The 7,080-nt window shown below is 42.4% G+C and overlaps 1 protein-coding gene across 1 annotated transcript in view; it reads left to right on the top strand.

The window, feature by feature from the left end:
• LOC122787231 (cAMP-specific 3',5'-cyclic phosphodiesterase 4D-like) overlaps window positions 1-7,080 on the top strand; it is a 1,697,022-nt gene that overhangs the window by 598,870 nt on the left and 1,091,072 nt on the right. The window lies entirely within an intron of this gene.

Genomic DNA, 7,080 nt, shown 5'->3' with positions numbered 1-7,080 from the left:
AACCGACGCCTCCTTCTTTACTTAGGCCTAAATCTCGAACCATGCCTAAATAAACGATGCCCAGGCCACATGCTCAGGCTTCTATGCCCAAAAAACAAATGATAAGAATGGCTGAAGCTCTAATAACTCCAATCAGGGGTGCCAACCCCCCCCCCCCCAAGAGGCCTAGGACTGAAGTTGATTATGAATCTTCTGACCAGGATTCTGTTTTTATGATTCTTCTGATGATCTGGATTTGCCCTTATCTACTTATGAGGACTCTGATGCAGAGGACTCTATTCCCTCTTGTTCCCCTCCTGAGGATTTTTCTTTTGGGGAAACCTTACATACTCTAAGGGTGCATTTCCATTGGGAAAGCCAGGATTTTTCTGATTCAAAAAAGAGGCTTAGGGATTTTCTTATCCTACCTCAGCATAGGTCTTTAGCTATTTCTCCTGTACTAGACATTGTTGATGCTTTTTCAGAATCTAGTTTGGCCCCTGATTCCTTGCCTCCTGCTTCCAGAAAACCTGACAGGTACTACAGGGTCCCTGAGTCCCAAAAGTTCCTTTTTAAAAGTCTGATTGCAGATCCAGAGATTATTTCACAGGGGCCCAAGGGCATTAAGGCTTCTCCTGCTAAAAATCCTACCCCTTCTGATAGAGACTCCAGGGTGCTGGATAGATGGAGTAAGAAGGTTTACACTTCTGCAACATTGGCCATTAGAGCTTTAAACTGCCAGTTACATATGTTAAAGTATCAGCAACATGTTATTGGATTGCTTAAACAGAAAATGATGTTGATTCCTGACTGTGTGGAAAATAAAGAATTACAGGATTTAATGAATTCTGCTGAGCAAGTTGGAAAACATACTTTGCAATGTGGTTTTGATTCATTAGAGGCCTCTTGCAGGGCTGCTGTTACTGGGTCTGTGCTCAAAAGGCATGCTTGGCTTAAGGAGCAATCTTTGCCTGATCATGTTAAAGCTAAATTGTTGGATGCTCCCTTAAATCAGGACCGCCTGTTTGGCATCAAGGCTGAGGAAGTTCTTAAAAAGATGGAAGATAAAGCTAAATCTATGCAAACTGTTATTGATTTCTTACAAGTTCAGCCTCCTAGATTTAGTAGGCACTGGCCCTCCAAGAATCGGTCCTTTCCAGCCCCTTCCAGGTCTTCTCAAGCCAAACCCAGACACAGCAAAAACCCCAGGTTTCAGTCCTAGGAGACAGACAGAACTAAGCAGTGGGGGGGCCTCCACCTCCAAATCTGGGAATAATAAGACACCCCCCTATGGTAAACTGTCTCAATGACTTCCTTTTAAAATTTCCAGGCACTTATCAACTGACTGCCCCTTTGGGGGAAAGATTGCTCTTCATGCAAAGAATTGGGAACTCATTACCCAGAACAAATGGGTTTTAAATATAGTGTCCCAGGGATACAGATTTCACCTCCACATGTTACCAACACCAAGCAGGTGGCCGAACCTACCCCCAAATCAGTGGGCAGAGGCCCCAAAACAAGTACTTTCTCTCTTAAGCATGGGGGCTATTCAACTGGTACCAAAAGAGGAAAAGGGACAAGGTTTCTACTCGAGACTTTTCCTAGTACCCAGAAAAGACAATTCATGGCATCCTATCCCTGGACCTGTCTACTCTAAACACCTTTTTGGAGTTTCCAAAATTCAAGATGCTGACTCTTCACCAGTTACTTCCTATGCTAGGCAAAGATGCCTAGTTGGCAACACTAGATTTAAAAGAAGCATACCTGCACATCCCAATCAGGGAATCTTGCAGAAGATACCTACGCTTCAAAGCAGTTCTCTGCACTGTCCTTTGGCTTATCTACTGCACCCAGGGAATTCACAAAGTGCCTAGCTCCAGTTATTGCATTTTGCAGACAAGGAAATATTCAAATATACCCATACCTGGATGATTGTCTAATTCAGGCAGAAAGGCAGGACATACTAAAGGGTTCTAACTTGTCTGGGGTACACCATAAATGAAAAGAAATCACACCTGGTACCCTGTCAACAAACTATATTCCTGGGAGCAAGCTTGAATACAACTTCCCAGATGGCTTACCTCACGGCAGAGAAACAAATTCATTTGACAACCTACTTCAAACAAGTGGCCACAAAAACACTGCTATCTGCAAGACAAATACTGCAAGCCTTGGGGTTCATGGCCTCCTGCATTCTTCTAATTCCATATGCAAGACTGCATATGAGGAAACTACAGTGGTATCTAAAAAGCCTATGGTGTCAACATTCTCAGGATCTAGAAGCAATGATTCCTATCATACCTTGCTACACCTAGAGTTCCTTTGGTGGGCAGAGGCCTGCCACCAAAACAAGGGACTGCCTTTCACCCCACCCCCTGCCACCCAAACCCTAACAACAGACGCATCAGACTGTGCATGGGGGGCTTACCTGGCAGAGAAGTGCATTCAGGCCAAATGGAACCCAAGTCAAATGCACCTTCATATCAATCAAAAAGAAATGTTAGCTGTGCAGAATGCTCTGACAGCCTTCAAGGATTACATTCTTCCAGGACAACTAATGGTAAAAATGGGCAACACCACTGTTATGTGGTACATAAACAAGCAAGGGGGTACACATTTTTACCCCTTCTGCAGATTAGCCATGGCATTGTGGAACACAGCCTTGAGCTACCAAGTGCACCTACAAGCTCAATTCCTGCCAGGAAAATTAAATACACTGGCAGACGGACTAAGCAGAAACCTTATGGACCCACATGAGTGGAAACTGGAGCCAATGATTTTCAACATGTTGACAAGCAAATGGGGGAGCCCAGATATAGACCTGTTTGTCTCTCCCCAAAACTACCAATTAGACAAATTTTGCACAAGGACCCCCCACAAACAAGCCTGGAAAGTTGATGCTCTGTCCTTCAGCTGGAAAAACAGTCTATGCCTTCCCCCCCTCTGCCTCTGCTCTCCAAAGTACTACTAAAAATCAAACATGACTAATCAAGGATGATTTTGATTGCTCCAGACTGGCTGTGCCAACACTGGTATCCACTCCTGTGCAGTGTGTCACGGTTATCCCCATGGCACCTGCCTCAGACTCCTTGCCTGTTTTCTCAGCAGGAGAACCAGATTCTGCACCCTCAGCTTTTAACACTGAATCTTGCAGCCTGGCTAATTACATAATCTCTGCTTTACCATCCCTCAGTAAACCTGTGATGGATATCATTTTAGAGGCAAGGAGGCCTAGTACTAGAAAATCTTATGCTGAAAAATGGAAAAGATTCTGTGCCTGGAACCAATCTCAAGGGATGAGCATAGCAGCACCCAATTTATCTCAGATTTTACAATACTTAACTGAGATGCTTCACAAGGGCCTGTCTTTTTCCTCCATTAAAATCCATGCCTCAGCCATTTCGGCTCATTATAACACAGAACCTCCCCTCTTCTCTCATACACTGTTCAAGCAGTTCTTCAGAGGGGCCAAAAATTTGAGACCACCCAGGAGAACTCCAACCCCAGCCTGGGACCTTAACTTTGTTTTGGAGAAACTCACTCTACCTCCTTTCGAGCCAGCTGCTACTGTAGACTTAAAATTTCTTTCTTGGAAAATAGCTTTCCTTTTAGCAATCACTTTAGCTAGAAGGGTATCTGAATTACAGGCCCTTATGGCAGTGGAGCCTTTCATCATCTTTCATGCAGACAGGGTGTCCCTCAGAACCAGTCTATCCTTCATGCCCAAGGTGGTATCCAGTGAGGCTCTTAATCAGTCCATTCATTTGCCAACCTTCTTTCCCAATCCACAGAACATAGGGGAATGGATACTGCATTCTTTAGATGTGGCATTTGCTGCAGGAGCAGAGGGGAAGGCTATTTCAAAGCAAACCATTTCTAAATGGATAGGCCATTGCATTAATTTCTGCTATAAGCACCATGGAAAAGCTATCCCCCAGGGGATCAGACCTCACTCCACCAAGGCTGCATCTACCTCTACAGACTTTCTCAGAGGCGTCCCTACTTGGGACATCCTAGAACCTGCTACCTGGAGTTCTGTACATACTTTCACCAGGCATTATCATTTCCCAATTTTCTCTAAATCCAGAGCTGGCTTTGCCACTGCAGTCTTGCAGGGCCTTATAGCTGGTCCTAATGCTATCTAAATTCCTCCTCCCGACCATAGCTTTGGGAATCTACCTAAATGTAATGACTGCAACAGTGAAACACGAAGAGCATAGTACAGTTGTGTACACTTACCATAAATGTAGATGTTCGAGTGTATTCACTGTTGCAGTCCTGGTTACCCTCCCTCCAGCCTCCTAACTTCTTTTTGGCTATGCCTCTACTTTCCTTTACTATGCTTAAAAGCCTTTTTGATGCATTTGCTTTTTTGTTGGAGGTATATCATTGTGCCTTTATACTTAATTGCTTCCCATTAGGGGTGCACCTGACATCTGAGGCAAGAAAAACTGATGTAATGGCGTCGGCTGCATGTTTTATACCCCTGACGACCTGACATCATGGAAGAAGGGACAGCAACTGATGCAGGACCCAAGACTTTGTTAATCAGGCCGAATGAGGGCTACCTGCAAGCAGATAACCCAAATGTAATGACTGCAACAGTGAATACATTGGAACATCTACATTTAACTGTACTTTATTCTTTCAACTTTCTAAGTTTTTAAGAGTAATATTTAAAAATTGTCCCTATTTTTGGTCATTGGTCCCATTTGTATTAATGGCTTTGTCCAGATTTCTTGCTCTAAGGGTTTGAGAGATATGATGTTGCTACACTACAGCTATTTGCCCAGTGTGATAGGTCAGTGAACAGTAAACTAAATCTTCAGTGATGACTCTTTTGTCCTCATTTCAAACTGAGAGTAAAGGTAAGCGCACACACAGACCCACACATCCACACCCCTGCACACACATATGTGTGTGTGGGTATGTTTGCAGGTGGTAACAGCCATGTCTTTAATTAAAATTTTCATCATCAACAGTGACCTATTAGCTTGTAGGGTCAGATCATGCACACACACACACACACACACACACACACACACACACACACAGGCACGCACATGCACACACACACACACACACACACACACACACACACACAGATGCATGCACACACAAACACATGCACATGCATGCACGCACATGCACGCACACACACACACACACACACACACACACACACACACACACACACACACACACACAGTCACACACAGACACACACACAGACACACACACAGACACACACACAAACACACACACACACACACACACACACACACACACACACACACACACACACACACACACACACACACACTGTGTGAATGTACTTTGACCATGAAACAACATGCTAGTGATTCTTAGCTGAAAGCAAAATGGCTCTTTTAAAGAAGGACTTAGAGCAGGTTTGCTTAGGAGCTCTTTGATGGTTCATAGGCAGTCAAATCAGCACGGAATGCTTAAGGTTATACGTTCATATGTCTTCACAGGGGTACTTCAACTGTGTGTGTGTGTGTGTGTGTGTGTGTGTGTGTGTGTGTGTGTGTACAGACACATGCTTGGGTGCATGTGTCTGTAAATAAACCTTAAACTATGACAGTGATTCCTGCATAAAAGGAAATTACTTTATTAAAGGATTACTCATTGCCTCTTGATGGCCAGAAAGAGACACTGACATCAGTACTGAATGCTGAAGGTCCTAGGTACAAGTTCCAGTCGAAGGCCTACATTTCCCATTAATATGCTGCCAGGTACTTGGTGAGACTACAGATTAATGAGTGGACGAACTCTGTTGTAAGAACCAAATCACATATTAAATTGGACTTTTTTTATTCATTAGTTTTGCTGATATTTGCTCAAACTTTTGATGAGTCAAGTTCTCTAAAAATAGCTTGCTTTAACAGAAGGGTCATCAAAAAAAAAAAAAAAAAAAAAAGCATCCACTGTCCTTGAGTATAGATTAGTATATCACAGACCGAAATTTTTTTCTTACTATATACACTTGTTCATTCTGACATTGCATGGAAGATTACACTTGTATGTGCAGTAATTAATCTCAGTCTACAGTAGCCATTTTAGTAGACCCCCCAAAAAAACATTATTCAGTTAAAGCTTGACTCTGAAATTCAGCATGTCACATTACTTACAGTAGGTCTGTAAATGGATGAGTTGTAGTCAGCTAGGGTGGTGATGAATAGGAAACATTGTTGCCTGCTGGCATATGTATTTCCTCTGAATTTCAGAAAATGAGCATCAGACATATGGCTTTTGACATATGGGAAGCTGCTAAACCTGGTTTGATGCATGAGTACTTCATGTAACCTGTTATATTGTTCATTAGCATGCTGTATGCAGAAATCATTCCTTCTACTAATAGATGTCACAGAATTCCAAACGCGAACTAATCTGCTTTACTTATACTAAAGTCCGATAATAGTAGGTGTCATTAAGGTTCTGAAAACATATTAGCAGTCATAATTAGATCTTACTCATTTGTACTTTGTGAGCTAAATGGCTTAAAGACTGATAGCAATATGATTCTGCATCTTACAGTAGAATGGTGCTGATGCTAGGGATGCATATACAAAGTTTCATCAAGCATATGTTAAAACCAGTAGCACAACTGCCTTTAAGGTATACTGTGCATGTGTTTATCTCTTTTTTTAATATTGGAAGCATTTAGTTAAAAAGTTAGCATAAGTTTTCTGTATTATCTTGCACAAACCTTACTGCAAAATCCTGATCTCAGGATGGCAGGGCATCAGAGTGATTCTCTTGCTTATATTTAGGTAGAAATGGAAGATTTAGAGTTGACAGTTCAGCAATGCCACATGCTTCTTGTTCATCTTGTGTAACACAACAGGGGGCTTATTCCTTTGTAAGAGATTCATAAATCAACTGGACCTCTTAAGGTACTAAGCAGAATGTGTACCAGAAAACCAAGAAATACAACCACCACAGTCTCAACTTTCATCCATGTGTTGACTGATGACAGTCATTGAGATCTTGCTCTTCAGGAGATAGCTAATAGGATTATGTTTTCCATTGCTTAGTCAAAAGTGCTGCACCTTTAAATTAATTTGCAACTTTCTGATA

This window comes from Protopterus annectens, chromosome 13.part0 (assembly GCF_019279795.1).
Source record: "Protopterus annectens isolate FY-2018-M chromosome 13.part0, PAN1.0, whole genome shotgun sequence".
NCBI lineage: Eukaryota > Metazoa > Chordata > Ceratodontiformes > Protopteridae > Protopterus > Protopterus annectens.
This window is presented reverse-complemented; position numbering and strand designations above follow the sequence as displayed.